The 21646-nt window shown below is 35.5% G+C and overlaps 1 protein-coding gene across 1 annotated transcript in view; it reads left to right on the forward strand.

The window, feature by feature from the left end:
* Positions 1-4688, forward strand: part of LOC109613166 (uncharacterized) — a 34565-nt gene extending 29877 nt beyond the window's left edge. Inside the window, exons 3-4 of the transcript XR_002194832.2 lie at positions 4174-4482; positions 4565-4688. The gene's annotated coding sequence lies outside the window, so the exon portion shown is untranslated. The remainder of the gene's footprint in view (positions 1-4173; positions 4483-4564) is intronic.
* Positions 4689-21646: the final 16958 nt, after the last annotated feature.

Genomic DNA, 21646 nt, shown 5'->3' on the forward strand with positions numbered 1-21646 from the left:
ACAAAATATTTCGTACCTTTAAAGTATAATTTCTCGTACAACTTTGTACTTTTTCTACCTCTATTCTCTGATTTTATATAAGTACAACTTCATGGCACATCAACACAAAAAATGTTCTATAATGACCTGTTTTATCTGCGTCATTGAATTTTTTTTTGGAAAATTTGACAGCATTCTATAGATAGAGGTCATCTATGGATATATTCCCTGCTTTGAAACTGCCGTTTTTGAAAGTATTTATCTGTCACATACGAATTAAACTGCAATCCTACCTTTTTATATCAAAAGCCACCACAGCGACAACTCTACGCCAACTCTGGGTGCCGGAGCAATTTTTTATTCGCTCGTGTCAAGCAAATGTTTTCTTTATCCCATAATTGGATCGCATGATGTTTAAACATTTTTATGCGTTAAATGGAAATGAATATGAAAATTATGGACATTCCTTGTACTTCATTTCTTTATATTCTCGGGTGGCCACGGACAAAAGAAGAAGTCGAATATGGCTGATGTGGCTTCGCAGCAGAGCAAGAATACCGAGCAGTATGTACAAGAACAAAAGAAAAGTTATTTTATATCTTCTAATATGCATAATGGCAACGATATGTTTCCGAAGTGGGTGAAAGCGAAGCGTTATTTGCATTTAAAGTGCATATATTTCAGTGCAAATATTATTAAGAGAGAGGGAGATAGGGACTGAGTGTGAGAGAGCGACAGAGGTGGGAATATATATATGTTGAACGCTCCTTTTAATGTTTCGTTGTTATCTGGGTGAGTGGTTTTGTCATTAAATTGAGCAAAGTTTCTCGATAAGTGACGTGTGACAGGATTTATGAGTTGCTCCATTGAATTTTTAATAACTAATAAAATTATCCAGCTAAGAAAATATTGCACTCATTTAAATGGGATACTGATTATGGGCGATGAGGCAAGAAAATGTCAGAGGGGTTAAATGAGTTACCGTTGAGGTGGGGTCGGAATATTTATTGCAGTGAAGAAATGTTAGTCCATAAAATAATGTACACCTGCAGTCTAGGTATAAGATGTTATAAACTATTTGATACGATGAAACGGGTTTTCAAAAAAAAAAAAAAAACTGTTTTAGATTCTATGTCTCCTTAATCGAAATCCAATTCAAGGCTATTACAGTGGATTTAGGTATGTCCCTCTGTCCATATGTCTTTTCGCCTATATGTCAGGTTGATACACTCAATGAAATTATTATTATCATCAAACAAACATCGAGTTCGAAAATGAACAATATAATAATAATGAAAATAATAATAATAATAAGAATAATAATAATAATAATAATAATAATAATAATAATAATAATAATAATAATAATAATAATAATAATAATAAATAATATAATAATAATAATAATAATAATTAATATAATAATAATATATAAATAATATAATAATAATAATAATAATAATAATAATAATAATAATAATAATAATATAATAATAATAATATAATAATAATATATAATAATAATAATAATAATAATATATAATAAAATAATAATAATAATAATAATAATAATAATAATAAAATATTAATAAATTAATAATAATAATAATAATAATAATAATAATAATAATAATAATAATAATAATAATAATCTATAATAATAATAATAATACTAATAATAATAATAATAATAATATAATAATAATAATAATAATATACTAATAATAATAATAATAATAATAATAATAATAATAATAATAATATAATAATAATAATATAATATAATAATAATAATAATAATAATATAATAATAATAATATATATAATAATATAATAATAATAATATATAATAATAATAATAATAATAATATAATAATAATAATAATATATAATAATATAATAATATAATAATATAATAATAATAATAAATAATAATATAAATATAATAAATAATAATAATAATAATAATAATATAATAATAATACTAATAATATACTAATATAATAATAATAATAATAATAATAATAATAATAATAATAATAATAATAATAATAATAATAATAATAATAATAATAATAATAATATAATAATAATAATATAATAATAATAAGAATAATAATAATATAATAATAATAATAATAATAATAATAATAATATAATATAATAATAATAATATATAATAATAATAATAATATATATATTATATTATTATTATTATTATTATTAATTATTATTATATATTATAATAATCATTATAATAATAAATCCACGATTATAAAATATTTGAAAGAATCTGCGATTTTATTTTTTCAAAAAAACCGCGAATTTAATTTAGAAGGTCTTTTAAAAATTATTAAAGCCATCGGGGACATTTTAAAAGAATATTTGCGATTATAGCTCAATCACATTCTGTGCAGATTTATGCATGCCCGTCAGTCTGTCCATGTGTTTTTGTAAACAAAATCCAGGTCGTCTTCTTTGCCCGATCGAGATGAAATTTTGCACAAATCAAACCCTGAGGCAAACCCTATTAAAATTGGAGAAAATATACATAGAGCTTCCACATTTATCTTCCATATACAGCTCAGAAATACCTTTGCCAAATTTTATCGGGACCGACTCAGATCTGAATACAGGTCTCATATACAGGGTGATATAAGCAAACTGTAACAAAGTGAAAAGTCATAATTTTTAATTTTTTTTTTAAATTTTATCGAATGAATGTAAAAAATATCGGAAATAGCATCAAATTTTAGAATAAGTTTAGATTTGTTCGAATTGGTCACCTTTGGCACGAATTATGGCCTTCAAATGGCCAATGAAACCGTCACAGGCTGCACAAATATTGCTTTGCAGTATTTTGACCCATTCCCGGCGAAGCGCTTGCTTGAGGTGATCGACACTTTGGTATTTTTAAGTACCAACCTTGCTTTCCAAAATACTCCAGGCACAGAAGTCCAACGGATTGGTATCCAGAGATTTTAGTGGCCATTGTGCGCTGGAAATGAAGCGAGGAACCTGATTTTGTAACCATTCTTGGGTGGCGCGTGCTGAGTGCGATGGTCCTGTTAAAATGTCCAAGGTCTGCAACCAAAATGTTTGCGTGCCAAAGGCTTTCGGTATTTATTCTGATGCTACGTCCAATAATACGAGCAGAGAACGACCATCGGCTGTTATGGCGGTCCATACCATGGCCGGCGCTTGAGTTCTGGTGGTCAACCGAAGGTGCACATTTTCAGCTGACCTCTTAGGCAAGTAAACACGATCATTCTGCTTGTTTACAAACTGCTGGACAACGAACGCTTTCTCATCGTAGAAAAACAAATTCGGCAGTTCACCACTTTCGGCCAAGCGAAGCAACTCTTTGCTCTTTTGAGTCTATTTTCTTTCTGTTACGGTGTATGATCTTGCACCTTTTGCAATTTCAATGGCTTCACTCCGAGCTCTTTTTTCAATATTTGCCCAATGGAATACTGTGATAGGTTCAGCTTACGAGCCATTTTTCGGTCAATGCGACGCAGGTTTCGATCAAGTCGCTTATTTACTTTTCGAACCATTTCTGCTGATGTTGCTGTTTTCTTCCGTCCACTTCCTTGACGTCGGGCTACGCTACCAGTATCACGGTGACGAGCGATGTTACGAGATAAAAAAGATTTATTCACATTTAAATGCTGAAGTGCTCTAACGACAGCCACTTGTGGTTTTCCAGCCAAATATAAAGAAATTACAATATCACGCTTAAATTCCATCACGAATAACTTTTTTTCTGCAAAATTCTCACAAAAATGCTTTTGTACGCTTGTAAACAATATATTGATCTGTCTCTGGAATAATTTTAACAGTTGTCGTTGGAGTGGCTTAGAAATGACAGCAGTCTGAAGTTGGTTGCAGTTTTTTCATCTCAACCTGTAAACGAAACATTCGTTCCATAGTGTTGCCACTGTCCCTGTTTTTGTACAAAGAATTCGAGCATTTTTTAAACAGTCGTTCTAAAGCGTATATTTTACCTTATTTTCAATTTTACATTACACAGTTTTAAGCCAATTCCATCTAGATAAATAACAGAAGCTATTATCATTGCACGATTATTTGGACAAAGAGAAATTTGTTCACAACGAATTAAACGTTTGATGGTCTGTAGTAATATTTTATTGTTTGTTGTTTCATTAAAATCAAACGATACGGAACGGAAAGCCATCAACTGAACTTTGTCATCATTGTCATTTGCGAAAAAGAAAAAAGAAAGAAAAAGTGGAAGAAAGTCAAATAGACATGCAACTTTTTTACACATCACTTAAACTGGACCGAAAACGTTAAGGGCCAACTCAAAACAATTTCCGGAAAAAAGAAGAAAAACGACGAAATTCTTCTGAAGGATATGTAAATATCTTTGCAGAAATTATTTCGAAACTTTCTCTGGTAAAATATCCGAGAGAATGCAAAATTGAACGGACATCAGCCGTAAATGGACGAGTTGAACATTGAAACTCCATAAAAGATTGAGTTAAGTTTTGCCTGGACGAAAAGTTTTTTGTTATGTATTTTGTATTTAATTAAAGTTTTCTTTTTGTCTTTTTCAAGGCAGAGAGGGAGAAAAAACAAAATGCGTGCAAGGAGAAAATGAGAGCATAAATGAAAACAAACTTCCTTCTGTCATTCGTGCTTTGATACCATTAAATGCAGCAGAGAAAACTTTGTATGCAAAATCATTTTTTGTTTTGTTTTATTTTTTCTTGAAAGAAACGAAGTGAGAAATAACTTTGGAAATCTCCAAAAAAGGACATCGTCTTGGTGCACTATAATAATAATGATGTCTAAATTACAGAGTGTGCAGACATTGTAGGTTTAAGTGTGATATTTTTATTTCGAAGATATTTAAATTTATAACAAGTAAAAAAGCAGTTAAGTTCGGCCGGGTTGAAGTTTAAATACCCTCCACCATTTTAAAGGATCTTGAAAAATTCAAAAAAAAAAAAAAAAAAAAATCCGTCGAAAAATGCCACTACCAAAAAATACCAGACGTGGATCTTCATAAGTAATTATACCCTGCAACGCTATGTGTTGGGGTATTATAAGTTCAATTGGACCAACAATTATGTAACACATCGAAATATTGGTTTCCCACATAGGGAAGTATATATGGATCTTCCTTTCTCGCCGAGCTGAGTCGATCTATCTCTGTATGTCCGTCTGTCCATGTTCATTTGTAATCATTCTACAGGTCGCAATTATGGTGGGTTTGGAGATGATTGCATAATATTTAGGTTTAGTTGAAATGGGCCGAAAACTGAACATTTTCCTGCTCTACAGGTTGCAATTATAGAACAATCGACGCTTAAGTTACTATGGGACTAGATCTTAAGGCTGGGCAGAAGCCGTCCAATTTTGATTGACATCGGCTAATATATAGTGGGTGAAATAGACCCTAATATTTGTGTTAAATAAAAGTTAAAATTTCCATTAAATCGCGTATATTTTTAATCCCGGCGAAATCACAAATGGACGAAAAGGAAAATTCTGACCGTTACGATGGTAAATAAACCGGATATATATAGCGAAATATATACAATGATGTTAGTTAGAATGCTTATATCTCAAGAATGAAAAAATTTCCTGATCACACAATTGGAACCAATCGACACGGAATTTAGCATGAGAAGAAAGTAAAGGGTAGGGAAGGAGTCTATCATTTTGGATGACCATCGGATTATATTTAGCTGTAAATTGGACCTAACAACTAGCAGCACGACGGAGTGCGTAAATATTGGGCAAATGTCCCTGGTCAAAAAGCTAAAGGTAGTATCTGGGCAGTGCTCCATGACATAATTTCAAAACGAAATCTTCCAAAATAAGTTTGGACATAAGGGGGCTTCTAACATATTGTAGTGTTGTAGGGTATTACATAGTCGGTCCCGCACGACTATAGCCTTTGCTTACTTCTTTTCTGTCATATGTTTGTCATAAAAATATCGAATATCGTGGGGTACTGTTATACGGGGGATATACGATATCGGGGACCCCTGGAAGAGAATTGTCTATACAGGGTGAGATGAAAAAACTGCAATCAACTTCAGACGGTTGTCATTGCCAAGCCACCCGTACGACAGCTGTTAAAATTATTCCAGTGACAGCTCATTAAATTGTTTATAAGCGTGCAAAAGCATTTTGGTGAGAAATGTCCAAAAAAAAAATAGTTATTCGTGATGGAATTCAAGCGTGATAGTGTGATTTCTTTATATTTGGCCGGAAAACCGAAAGTGCCTATCGTTAGAGCACTCCATCATTTAAATGTGACTAAATCCTTTGTGTCTCCTACCATCATTCGTTACCGTGATACTGGCAGTGTAGCCCGACATCAAGGAAGTGGACGGAAGAAAACTGCAACATCGAAAAATGGCTCGGCAAATATTGAAAAATGAGCTCGGGGTAAAGCCATCGAAATTCCAAATAGGGCAAGAACTTCCACCGCAACCGAAAGAAAATAGACTCAAACGAGTTAAAGAGTTGCTTCGCTTGGCCGAAAGTGGTGAACTGCCGAATTTGGGTTTCTCCGCTCCGATGAGAAAACATTCGTTGTCCAGTAGTTTGCAAACAAACAAAATGATCGTGTTTACTTGCCAAAGAGGTCAGCTGAAAATGTGCACCTTCGGTTGGCCGCCAGAACTCAAGCGCAGGCAATGGTGATGATGTGGGGCGCCATAACAGCCGATGGTCGCTCTCCGCTTTTATTGATCCACCATGGCATCAGAATAATTGCCGAATATTATCGCGAAAATATTCTGGAGAGTGTAATAAAGCCTTGGTCATGCAAACATTTTGGACGCAGACCTTGGACATTCCAAGAGGACTCAGCACCATCGCACTCAGAACGCACCACCCAAGAATGGTTACAAAATGAGGTTCCTTGATTCATTTCCAGCACACAATGGCCACCAAAATATCCGGATACCAATCTCTGATACCAATCCGTTGGGCTATTGTGCTGGAGTATTTTGGAAAGCAATGTTGACACTAAAAAATACCAAAGTGTCGATCACCTCAAGCAAGCGCTTCGCCGGGAATGGGCCAAAATACCGCAGAGCAACATTCGGCCAGCGTGTGACAGTTTCATTGGCCGTTTGAAGGCCATAATTCGTGCCAAAGGTGACCAATTCAAACAAATCTAAACTTATCCTAAAATTTGATGCTATTTCAGACATTTTGGCTTTCATTCAATAAAATTTAAAAGAAATGTAAAAATTATGGTGTTTGACTTTTTTGCAGTTTTTTTTATCTCACAATTCTCTTCCATGGGCCAAACTACTCAGAAGGAACTCCTTGGTGGATTTTCAGAAAATTATATTTACAAGTTTCTGTATAATCATCAAAATACCGAATATCAGGAGGTAGAGTAATATGGGGGATATACGATATCGTGCACCAGTGTTGACAATTCTCTTCCAGGGCGTAAAGTACGCTGAAGGAAATCCATGTGTGGACAATTACATTAAGAAATGTGGCTTAACTTATTAAAATACCGAATATCGGAAGGTACCTTTATATGGGGAATATACGATATCGTGGACCAATATAGACAATATTCTTCCAGGGGGTGAAATACTCAGAAGGAACTCCTGGTGTGGATTTTCAGACAATTCCATTAAAAAATTTGGCTGCAATGATCAAAATACCGAATATCGGGGAGTACCATTATATGGGGGATATAGGATATCGTGGACATATATAAACAATTCTCTTCCAAGAGGCAAACTACTCAGAAAGAACCGCTTGTGTGGATTTTCAGGAAATCCTTGTGCGGATTTCTATCGAAAAATTTGACTACAATTATCAAAAACCGAATATTGGAAGATATCGATATATGCGGGCTAAACGAAGACGGGCTGAAGCACCCACTACAAATCTTAAGTACCAAATTTGAAAACATTCCGGTCTGTAACGTCTCTACAATTATAAAAATATCGAATATTGGGGGTAGCGTTATATGGGGGACATCCGAAGACATGGGCATGCATATGTAATTTTCTGTCACAGGCTGTAGCACCTACTACAAATCTTAAATACCGAATTAAAAACATTCCGTTCTATAATGTCTCTAAAATCATAAAAATATCGAATATTGGGGGCCATCCGAAGACCTGGGTCTGGATATGTAATTTTCTGTCACAGGCTGTAGCACTTATTACGAAGCTAAAATACGAATTTTGAAACCTTCCGGCAAATAATGTCGCTAAAATCATCAAAATACTGAATATCTAGAGCTACAGTTATATGGGGGTTATACGAAGACGTGGACCTGCATAGACAATTTTCCGTCATAGGTTGAAGTACTTATTTCGAACTTTAAATACGAAATTTGAAGCAATTCTAGTGAATAGTGTCTCTAAAATTATCAAAACACCGAATATCGGAGGTACCGTTATATGCGGGCTATACGATATAGTGGACCTGTTTAGCCCATCTTCGAATTTGACCTCCCTGCACACAAAAGACTGATCTCTGCAAAATGTTAACTTCCTAGGTTAACTCGTTTTGACTCTAGTATGATTACAGACTGACATGGCTAGATCGTCTTAGAATTTTACGCTGATCAAGAATAAATATACATTGTTAGGCCTAAAGTTATTATGTCGATGAGTTACAAACGGAATGACGAACTATGGCATGGTGGAGGGTATAAAAAAGCTTGAGGAATAATATATTTTTCTTTCAATTATTATCTTTATAAATAAATTACCCATCACTTGGCCACACCCTGTATTTAAGTTGGTAATTTGGCCAAGAATACCAGAAGTGAAAGTAATTAAATAAAATGCACTCAAGTGCATAAGAATGTAATGCATAACTGTTCGTACAATTATTCTTGTGCAAAGAAAATAATACTAACTGGGTTATGGTCCGTCCTCCAGAAGTCCAGACTGGACTTAAAGAATACAAATGCTACCGACCAAGACCAAGTAATTAAAACGAACGTACCAACAGAGTTCTGGGAGTATTTTGACTAAAGTTTTATTTTGTTTTCGAAACTTTTAATAGATATCTATGTAAATAGTCTTTAGTATTGCAATTAAAAATGGAACGGAAACTTCCATAGATATATCACGAAGAAGAAAAGAAGGAATGTTTATATCGTTTAATTTTTGAATTTGGAATAAGCAGATAGTTTTAATTCCCTGGAAAGAGATTATTGGATAATTCTTGGGAAAAATGTGATCAACAAAATTAATGAAGAAAATTTCACTCAGTGTATATTGTGTGACACATTTTGTACAGTGAAATGTAATGTTTCCAAAAATTTTTTATTGGAAAAAAAGTCATCCCCAATCTTAGTGGTGAAGTTTAAATACTGTAAGATTTGGTTTGCCGACTGATATAAAAGTATATACCCTTAGTAGTTAACCACCAAAAGGTTTTGGGGAACGCACAAATTGTTTTTGTGGTAAAATATTTGTAACTTTTTAACAGATAATTCTTTATTAATTCAAAACTATAAAATTCGATTCAGTAGTTGCTAACGTCAAACTATATCGATTGCTCCATTTGCTTAATATAAGCTATTATTTTTGGCAGAAAAAGTGAACCAATATCATCCATATTCGAACTAGATTTCATTTTAAATATTGCGATGTTCCAGAGTTTGGACGAAATCGAATACCCCCTTCGAGCGTTGTCGGGTGTGCCAGCCAACCAGAAAGACAGGACTCCAAATGTCCTGAAATGGATTTTGCCTGAAGATCCCTATGGGCTAAAATCCTAATTTAGATCAGGAACATTTTGCCAATAACAACTGATATAATCTGCAGCTATAAAGTCGAGGACATGTGGTTTTCTCGTCAGCCAAGGTAAGCTAGGCTTTAACCGGGATGCTCATAAGGACCCACCAAACCTTATGAAATAAGAATAGTAGATTTCTCCCTTTCCGTAGGGTGTTAATTAGATGTTTTATTGGTTTTTATACCGTCCACCATACATAGTATGTGGAGGGTATATTAAATTCGTCATTCCGTTTGTAACTCATCGAAATAATAATTTTAGACCCAACAAAGTATATATATTCTTGATCAGCCCTGTCCGTTATATTCAAGCTAGTGTCGAAACGAATAAAGATAGGAAGATAAAATTTGGCACCGATCTGTCTTTTGTCTGCAGGCAAGTCAAGTTCGACGATGGCCGTATAGCCCCCATTTTAACCACACAATGTCGTATAGCCCCCATTTTAACCACATTTTTTAATGGAATAGTCTGAAAATCCGCACAAGGTATTCCCTCTGAGTATTTTACCCCATGCAAGAGAATTGTCTATATAGATCTACGTTTTAGTATAGCACCCGCATAACCCTACCCCCAAATATTCGGTATTTCCAGGATTTTTACGACATTATTCAACGGAATTGCGTCAAATTTCGTATTTGAAGTTCGTTATGTATATAGACACGATATCGTATTACCCCCATACAATGGTGTCCCACGACATTCGGTATTTTGATAACTGTAGCCAAATTTTCCAATGAAATTGTCTGAAAACCCACAAAAGTAGTTCCTGGTGAGTACTTTACCCTCTGGACGAATATTGTCCAAACAGGTCCACGATATCGTATATCCCCATATAACGGTACCTCCCCATATTCGACATTTTGATGACTTTAGCTACATTTTTTAACAGAATTGTCTAAAAATCCATACTAGAAGTTCTTTCAAAGCACTTTACCACTGGAAGAGAAATGTCTGTATAAGTCCACGATATCGTATAACCCCCATATGACGGTACCCACCGATATTCGATATTTTGACGATTTTAGGGACATCATTCATTCTTTAAAATTTCGTATTTAGAATGAGTACTACAGCCTGTGACAGAAAATGGTGTGACAGAAAATGGTTCATATCTTCGAATAGGCACCATATATCACGATTTTTAATTTGACGATTTTAGATACAATATTCACCGAAATTGTTTTAAATTTCCCATTTGAAGTTCCTAATAGGTACTACAGCCTGTGACAGAAATTTGCCTGTGCAGGTCCAGGTCTTCGCATAACCCCGATATAACGGTAGCTTCCTAAATTCGCTATTTTAATGATTTTAGCTATATTATTCACAGGATTTTTTTTCAAGCTTCGTATTTGTATATTGTAATGGCTTATAACAAAAGTTGCCTATGCAGGCCCACGTCTTCGTATAGACCCCAATTTAACTGCTTTATCCGGTGTTTTTTAACATTTTGACAGAATTTTTAACCGATTTTATTTTTTGAAAATTTCCAATTTCGTTCCAATTGGTGGTGGTATTCAAAAATAGGCCCGGTCCTCAGCCATATGGCTACAGAGGGAATATATCATTTGATACGGCCAAAACGTGTCTCATCGAAATAACGGTTTTAGATCTAGATATCTTTAGACCAAATCCGTTTCAGGACAGTTGGAGTCAATCTACCGATGTCCGTCCGTCTGTCTGGCTGGCTGGTGCGCACGATAACTCTCGTAGGGAGGATCCGATTTGGTCTAAACTTGGTACATAGTAATATTATTGTCAAACTTAGATCAAGTTCGGAGATGGGCAAAATCGGTCCTCTCCAACAAAAGTCGACATCTTCAAAGAAAATATTTTTCTGCACAGAGAAAGAAAAATAATCCGATTTTGCTCCAACTTTGAAAATCTTAATATTTGCATCAGTGCTAGGTCCGGTGCGAAAATGGACAATATCGGTCCACTTCATCAAGTACCTTCCCCACAAAGGGTAAACAATTTTGAATAATTAGAAGATTAAAATGTCTTCAAATTACACACATCACAATATTTTTATTAACCCAAGATCGGCCCACTCTTTCTGCTACCTCCCCAACAAAAGGGTCAACTTCAATAACCATGAAGCTCATAAAACGAGAAATCAACATCCTATTCCATTTAGACATAGCACATCTCAATATTTCTATCAACACAAGATCTGTTATAAAGATGGTAGAGATCGGACCATTTCTTTTGGTAGCCCCCTACAAAAGGTCAGATTTTTGAATAACCAAAACGGTTATTAATACGAAATAACCATCCGGTTGTCTTCATATTTCACACATGCTATTATTTCTACTAACACAAGACCTGCTGTGAAGATGGGATACAACAGTTTACTCCTTCCGGTACCTCCCCCACAAAGTTTCAAATTTTTCAATATCCACGAAGCTCAAAAAACGCTAAATTAACATCCGATTCCATTCAGACTTGGTACATCTCAATATTTCCATCATGATCTGTTATAAGTCCAATATGAAATGGACAATACTGGCTCCGAAGGAATCCTACTCCATAGAGGGTGAATCATAGAAGTATAGTCGAAATATATTTCTGAATAATCTAACATTGGCTTATTAACTTGTTTACTGGTTATTCGACTTAAGTAGCTCCCAAATTGGTGCTAGGTATATATGCGTTCATACAAAAACGGTATATATCCGTGGGCCAAGCAACTGATAATTGCCACCTTTCTTCTTGGTAAAATTGGCTATTTGTGGGAGATAACAAAAGGTGTCATCCTCGAGCTTCATCTAAGTTTGATGTAAATGTTACAATGTACAAAGAATGGATCCCTTAAGGAAATTTCTGTGGTCAACAAATCACAGCCGGGATACCTTACAAACTCCGATGTCAACAAACTGGTCTCCTGTCTCCATTCGTATCAACACTATTCCTCCCCCAAAACTTCTTTTCAAACAACATTTCAACGGAAATGAAACTATTTCAAAACTCCAAATTTACTCAAAAACATGTTAATTATAGGAGGACATCAAAGGAGATTTTTTCGCCGCGGGATTTACATTGTCAACATTGTCAGCACGTTTAACTCTGCTTTATTTCGCTTCTTTTACTGTAAATAAGCATTCAAGTTATATGCGCCCAGGGATGTAATGCAATTATTTGAAGTTTTTGTTTATTTCCCCAATTGTGAAAGTAACTTTGCCGTGAAGGTTCTTTCTTCGGTGCCTGGCCACAGCCACAGCCATGGTGAATGCGGTGCGGCTAAATGCAGCTACTGTTTGTCCGCTTGCAGCCTTGTATTGTATAATTTTAGAAAATGTTCGAAATTGTAGAAAAGGATCACGTTTTATGGCCAAAATGCGCAGCGTGCACACTCTCCATGCAGCAGCGGCAGCTGAAGCTAGGCAAAGATGCAAAACAGGGAATCTAAGCAGAACTGTAACTGAAAACAATTAAAAACTGGCACCAGCGATGATGATGACGACGACATGGCAATGAAGAAGAAGCGGAGCGTGAAACGGCAAGGACGTTGTACAAAACACTGACAGTCATTGCGCTTATCAAACAAAAGTTTACCGAAGTTCTTGATGACAATGGTGTTGTTGTCGTCGTCGTCATCGTCCTTGCCTTTGCCTTCGCCGCTGATGTTGATGCTACTCTAAATACAGTTGCTGCTGCTCTTGTTGTTACAATTGTTGTTGTTGACATTACTACTCTCTGCTGATGTTTACTTTCCGTGAGAGAAAATGATGGAAACATTTTCCATGGAAAAGAACAACTTAAAGTACCTCTAAACAATGCTAACGAAATTCGCCAGTCCTTTGGTTTCGCTTCTTTCTGCAAACCAAAAATTTCCACCTCCACAACATTGGCGATTCATTGTTGTTGGCATTGTTGGTATTGTTGTGCTTTGGAAACGAAGCGAAATATTTAACGAGTCCTTTGCCTAAATACAAGTGACAACAACACGAACAGCAACATCAATTACCCGCAAAGTTACAAAAATAAAGCCCAGAAAAATAAAACAGCCAAAATGTCCTGATTTGATACCGACAAAGTTTTATTTGGCATAAATATGCATATCATTTTTTGGTGTTTATAATTGCAGTAAATTATATTTTTTGTTTGTAATTGGACAAACAAGGAAGGAAATGAAAATTTTGGGCAATTCACTTTGGGCGATTCCAGCACATGCTGTGAATGTTTATTGGACGGGGTCGGGGCAAATGTGATTTTTATACCCGACACCACTTCATGGTAAGGGTATTATGTCATTGTGCATTTGTTTGTAACATGAGAAGGAAGGGAGATATTTACTTTTGAGGATCTTCATAGAATCACTTTATCGTCCGCCATGTATTATTGTGAACAAAATGCAGGTCACACTCATTATCCAATTGTTTGCCCCAAGGACGAATTCTATTGAAATTGGTGAGAATCGGTTCAAATTTAGATATACATAGCTCCCATATATTTCTTCAACCGATTTGGGCTTAACTGGGCACCAAATGGACAATATAAGTCCAAATGACCTGTTTAGGTCTCTCACAATCGTAATTGGCATTCGATAACAACGGTACTTGGTACCAGATATCTTATAGAGCTCGGAAATACCTTTGACAAATTTTATCGAGAACGGCTAAAAATTAAAATTTGTCCGTCAAATTTAGTGAAAATCGATTCAGAATTGAATATGCCTGCCATACAGTGGAAGATAAAATAAGTTAAAAAGCAGTAAGTTCGGCCGGACCGAACTTTGAATACCCTCCACCATTTGGAACGAATTTGAAAATTTAAAAAAAAAATAAAATCCTAAAAAATTCTGTTAAAATTTTAAAAGTACCGAATATAGCCGTTATATTGGGGTCTATACGACGTGGACCTACATAGGCATTGTTTGTCATAAGCCATTACCATAATAAAATTCGAAACTTGAATAAACGGTGATTATGTCGCTAAAATTATCAAAATATCGTATATAGTGAGGTACCGTTATATTGGAGCTGTGCACCTGCATAGACAATTATCTGTCACAGGCTGTAGCATCCATTACGAACTTCAAATACCACATCTCAAACAATTTCGATGGGTATTGTACCTAAAATCGTCAAAATACCGAATATAGGGAGGTACTGATATATGGGGCCTATAAGAAGACCTGGACCTACATAGACAATTTTCTGTCACAGATTGTAGTTCTCATAACGAACTCCAAATACGTAATTTGAAACAACTCTGGTGAATAATGCCGATAAAATCCTCAAAATACCGAATATTGGGAGGTACCCTTATATGGGGGCTATAGGAAGACGTGGACCTGCACAAACAATCTTCTGTCTTAAGGTGAAGCATTCATTTCGAACTTCAAATACCAAATTTGAAAAAAATACCGTTAAATAATGTCGCTAAAGTCATGAAAATACCGAATATAGGGAGGTACGGTTATATGGGGACTATACGAAGACGTGGACCTGCACAGACATTTTTCTGTCCTAGGGTGTAGTATCCATTTCGAACTTCAAATACCAAATTTGAAACAATTCCGGTGAATAATGTCGCTAAAATCATCAAAATACCGAATATCGGGAGGTACCATTATATGGGGGCTATATGAAAACGTGGACCTACATGGCCCATTTACGAACTTAACCTGCCTACTGGAAAAAAACATGTGTGCAAAATTTTAGGCATCTATCTCAATTCATTCGAAAGATAGCGTGATTACTACAGACAGACAGGCAAACGGATAGACAGACGGACATCGCTAAATCGAATTAGAATTTTACGCTGATGAAGAATATATATACTTTGTTGGGTGTGACAAGAGTATTTCGAGGAGTTACAAACGGAATGACAATGTTAATATACCCTCCATAGTATGGTGGAGGATATAAAAACTGCAACCAACTTCAGACTGCTGTCATTTCTAAGGCACTCGTCCGACAGTTGTTAAAATTATTCCAGTGACAGCTCATTATAAAGTTTACAAGCGTACAAAAGCATTTTGATGAGAATTTTCCACAAAAAAGTTATTCATGGTGGAATTCAAGCATGATAGTGTGATTTCTTTATGTTCGGCTGGAAAACCACAAGTGGCTATCGTTAGAACACTCCAGCATTTAAATGTGAATAAATCTTTTGTGTCTCGTACCATCGCTCGTTACCGTGATACTAGTAGCGTAGCCCAACGTCAAGGAAGTGGACAGAAGAAAACTGCAACGTCAACAGAAATGGTTCGAAAAGTAAAGATGTGACTTGATCGAAATCCACATCGCAGTGGCCGAAAATGGCTCGTGAGCTGAACATATCGCAATATTCCATTCGGCAAATATTGAAAAATGAGCTCGGGGTAAGGCCATTGAAATTTCAAAAAGTGCAAGAACTTACACCGTAACAGAAAGAAAATAGACTCAAAAGAGCTAAAGAGTTGCTTCGCATGTGTGAAAGTGATGAACTGCCGAATTTGTTTTTTCCGCTCCGATGAGAAAACATTCGTTGTCCAGCGGTTTGTAAACAAACAAAATGATCGTGTTTACTTGTCAAAGAGGTCAGCTGAGAATGTGCACCTTCTGTTGGCCACCAGAACCCAAGCGCCGGCCATGGTGATGGTGTGGGCTGCCATAACAGCCAATGGTCGCTCTCCGCTCGTATTAATCGACCGTGGCATCAGAATAAATGCCAAATATTATCGCGAATATATTGTGGAGGGTGTATTAAAGCCTTGGGCACGCAAACATTTTGGCCGCAGACTTTGGACATTCCAACAGGACTCAGTACCATCGCACTCTGAAAGCGCCACCCAAGAATGGTTACAAAACTAGGTTCCTCGCTTCGTTTCCAGCGCACAATGGCCACCAAAATCTCCGGATACCTATCCGTTGGACTATTGTGTCTGGAGTATTTTGACAAGCAAGGTTGGCACTAAAAATACCAAAGGGTCGATCACCTCAAGCAAGCGCTACGCCGGGAATGGGCCAAAATACCGCAGAACAACATTCGGACAGCGTGTGACGGTTTCATTGGACGTTTGAAGGCCATAATTCGGTCGGATGTACCAAAATTCAGAAGTTTTTGATAGGTATTGGCCATTTAGTGCACTATTAACCCGAAATCGGTTGAATATATATGGGACCTATATCTAAATCTGATCCGATCTTGATAAAATTTGGCAGACGCATTTCTGTGCTATTTAATTTTCCCCAATTAAAAGTACTTGCTTCTGGTCTGAATTTGTTCGGATATGCCAAAATTTAAATCATTTGGACTGATATTGGGTATTTGGTGTACAATTAACCTGAAATCGGTCGAGGATATATATGTGAGCTGTATCCAAATCTAAACCGATCTTGATAAAATTTGATACAATTATTTCAGAGCTGTATCTGATATCTGGTATCGAAGATCATTGTTGTGGAATGCATATTACGTATGTGAGGGCCCTTAAATCCCAAATCGGATAAAGGCGATTTAAACCAAATTTGATACACAATAAATCTGATATCGGATAAAGATATATATGGGAGCTACATCCTAATCTGAACCGATCTCGATAAAATTTGACAGAGGCATTTTCGAGCTTTATCTCATATCTGGCACCAAAAATCATTTTTGTGGAGTGCATATTACGCATGTGAGGGACTTGAAACCCCAAATCGGATGAAACATATATATGGGAGCTATAGTTATATCTGATCCGATTTTCACTAAATTTGATGTACTTGCTTCTAGACTGATTTCAGTCGGATGTGCGAAAATTCAGGACATTTGGACTGATAATAGCCATTTGGCCCACAGTTAACCCGACATCGGTTGAAGATATTTGGGAGCTAAATCTAAATCTGATACGATTATCTCCAATTTCAATAGGGTTCGTCCTTGGAAAAAACAAATATTGTTAGCAACATTTCATCTCAATCGGATAATAAATGCGACCTGCATTTTTGTCACAAGAATACATGGACGGACGGACGTACGGACAGGCGGACTGACATGCATAAATCGTCTCAGAAAGATGTCCTATGAAGATCCTCAAAATTAACTATGGGTCTATGCCGCTTCCTTTTTCATGTTACAAACAAATGCACAAAGACATAATAGCCTTTCCACTATGTGGTGTAGGGTATAAATATATTTTGTATTGTATTATTGACTTGGCTTGTATTGTGTTATTGACTTTTTGAATTTTTAGTGCCATTTGCTTCTTTGTTTAAGAAATGCAGAATAAATTTCTTATTTCGCCTATAACTTTTCCATTTTTTAATTATTCCTCATCCACTTCCCTGTTGACATAAAATTGAAGGAGGGGTTAATTAAACAAAGTCAGCCATCACCCTTCAGCTACCAATGTCCAAACAATATTTCGTGCTAATTTGATTGATTTCCATAACCACCCAAACCCCAGAAGTGTTTTCTCAACAAAAGTAACGATAATAACTTCATTATTCGGACATAATGCCAAACAAATAAATATTTAATGTGGAAAATATTTCCAAACACAATCTCACAGCACATGGCGTGTCCCGGGGCGAACTACAAAGTATTAAATTAAAATACATTAAAGTGTTGCCAAAATACTGACTTCAAAAGAGTATTGCCGGGCCTGGGACTTTAAACACGCAAACAAAACCTACTTCCTCGATAAAATATTAATCAAATTCATTTCTTTTCATTACTTCGTTTCGAGGGTTTGTTGTTATTCCTGCTGTTGTTGGTGGTGTTGATTTAAAATACTTATTTCCACTCATTGAGGCAATTTTAGTGAAATCGTGAACATTGCCCTGAGTATTTTTAACTGACCGCATATTGAAATGGCTCTTTGTATTTTTTGGAGGAGGAATTTTTTTTTCACTTGGCTTCCGGTATTCGCCAGTATTTACACAATGAAGCGCTCAGGGCTGGGGTAGTAGGTGTACATGCGGTTGTGTATTGGTAAATTCGTCCTTGTTGTTTTGCTACTTTCCCGAACCACCTACCCTACCATCCACCTACTTTATTTGTTGATGGTAATTACAGCTGTGGTCTCATTACCAAATCAAATTGATTTTCACGGGTATGGGTCGCTGTCGGTGGTGGTATGAAAAAGTTTCTTGCGGGAGGAAAAGTTTCATCGTGGTCTTTACATTCATTTGTATTTAAATTAAGAGCGGTTTCTGAGGCTTCCATTAATTAATGTATTTTATTTATTTGAAGAGATTTTTTTATACCCTACAACACTATGTGTTGGGGGTATTATAAGTTTGATTGGGCCAGAATTTATGTAACACCTCGAAATATTGGTTTCCCATATAGGAAAGTATATATGGATCTTCCTAGCTCGCCGAGCTGAGTCGATCTAGCTATGTATGTCCGTCCGTCCGTCTGTCCGTCTGTCCGTCTGTCCATGTTAATTTGTAATCACGCTACAGGTCGCAATTATGGCCCGATCCTCACGAAATTTTGCATGAAGTTGGGGTTAAGGTCAGAATAGAAGCCTATTTCTTTTGGAGATGATCGCCAAATGTTTAGGGGTCGAAATGGACCAAATACTGAAAAAATGTCGGATTTTGAAGTAGCTATACAGGTCGCAATTATAAACCAATCGACGCGGAATTTCGCAAGTAGCTAGAGTTTAGGACGGGGAAGAAGCCTACCAATTTGGGTGGTCATCGGATAATATTTAGCGGGTAAAATAGACCATATCTTTTGTGTTGAAAAAATTCAAAATTTTTCATTAAACCGCGAATATTTTAAATTCCGGCGAAATCATAAAGCCATGACAAGGTTACTTCTGATATTTACATTGATGTTAACATCCAACAAAACGGATATATAGCAAAATATGTGCGATATATATGTCTATCAAAGAAGATATGCTTGAAAGATCTCTATATGTCGAGAACGGCTGAACTGATTTCGACAGTTCTCATTAATTCAGAATGGCCTCTTCGTAGGAAAGAAAAAACGCCTAAAAAATGGCATAAAAATATCTCTCTAAAGATGAAAATATTGATTTTGTAAAATTTTCTCATATTTTTTTCAATTTTGTCATATTTTTGGCATATTTTCATTCTGAATTAAACATTTGGTAATATTTCTACAGCTAACAAAACTAAGTAGTTAGGATATCATATACAGATCGCATTTATGGCCCGATCCTTACGAAATTTTGCATGGAGATAAGATGAGGGTCAGAATAGAAGCATACTCTTTTTGGAGATGATCGCCATATATTTAGGGGTTGAAATGGACCAAAAAACTGCAAAATTGTCAGCAGGTCGTAATTATCGCCCGATCCTCACGCACATTTGAATGGGGGTTACCGGACATTACAAAAGCCAAGAAGTTTTGGATGGCTATCCAAAAATATTCAATGTGGGAAAAAGTTTGCCAACTTTTGTAGACAAAATACGAAAATGTCCATTCCAGTGACTTTTTGGAGAATTCACAAATACAGGAAAGACGCACTTCTGACTATTTCGTTAACGCTGATTTCGTTGAAGAATATAGTCAAATGTCTGTATCTCATATAGATGCGTTTCAGTCAAAACCAATTATAAATGTTAATCTTTTGCCACTTCTGAGAGATTATAGGTCTTTGGGAAATATTGGTTCCAGATCTAGGAAGACTATTTAAGTGCAACATCTTCCAATAAATTGGAAATGAGCAAATTAGTTTATGTTGCTATTATTCGAAAATTAGAGACCGGAACCTGATGGTTTTCTTTTATTATTTGTCACAATATCTTGTGGAATTCTTTCGAGTATCTCGCCTATATAAACTGTATCGTTTATTATAGTGTTGTAGGGTATTCAACAGTCGGCCCCGGTCGACTGTAGCCTTTGCTTACTTGTTTCTCTTTTCATTTGTTTGAGATTTTTTTTGTATTTTCGTGGAAAATTCTTTTGAAAGTTAAAAACGAACAAAAACAACAACAATAAATTTAAATCTATATGCACAAAGTAAAAAGATGACATTGAATAATTTGTTGTAGGCTTAAGATTACTTCTTAAATTTTTATATATATATTTTTAAAAGTTAAAGACTCTTTTAAAATCGATGGCTTTATACATTCACTTTAACACACAACATAGTTTGTTCATCTTAATTTATAATCACTATACCGGAGGCCGCTATAGTCCGATCCTAAAGAAATTGTGCATGAAGTTAGGGTTAGGAAAAATATTTAGCAGATGAAATGTACCAAAAACGAAAATTTTTCCTGATTTTGCAGGTAACTGTTATAGACCAATCAACGCGGAATTTTGCACCATTTTGGATGGTGAGTGAAAAATACCAATAATTCCGTTCGGCCGTGAATATTTTTTATACTCTCCACCATAGTATGGAGGGTATATTAAGTTTGTCATTTCGTTGGTAACACCTCACAATATACATTTTAGACCCCACAAAGTATATATATTCTTGATCAGCATAACATTCTATGTCGATTTAGCGATTTCCGTCCGTAGAATGATTTCCACAGACGGACTATCCGTCTTCTGAACGAAATGAAGTAGGTTGATAACATTTTACTTAAATGTATATTATGTCTGCAGGACTTTTGGTATTGAAAATGGGCCATGTAGGAGGTCACGTTTTGGTATACCCCCATATAATGGTATCTACCTATTTTTGGTATTTTGGTGAATTAAGCGACATTATTCACCGGAAATGTTTCAAATTTGGTATTTGAAGTTCGAAATGGATACTACAGCCTATAATAGAAAATTGTCTGTACAGGTCCACGCCTTCGTATAGCCCCCATATAACGGCACCTCCCGATATTCGGTATTTTGTGATTTTAGCGTCTTTATTCATCGGAATATTTGGTATTTAAAGTTCGTAATGGATACTATAGCCTAAGATTGAAAATTGTCTCTGGAGGTTCACGTCTTCGCATAGGCCCAATACAACAGCACCTCCCGATATTCGGTATTTTCA

This window comes from Musca domestica, unplaced genomic scaffold, assembly GCF_030504385.1.
Source record: "Musca domestica strain aabys unplaced genomic scaffold, Musca_domestica.polishedcontigs.V.1.1 2, whole genome shotgun sequence".
Lineage (NCBI taxonomy): Eukaryota > Metazoa > Arthropoda > Insecta > Diptera > Muscidae > Musca > Musca domestica.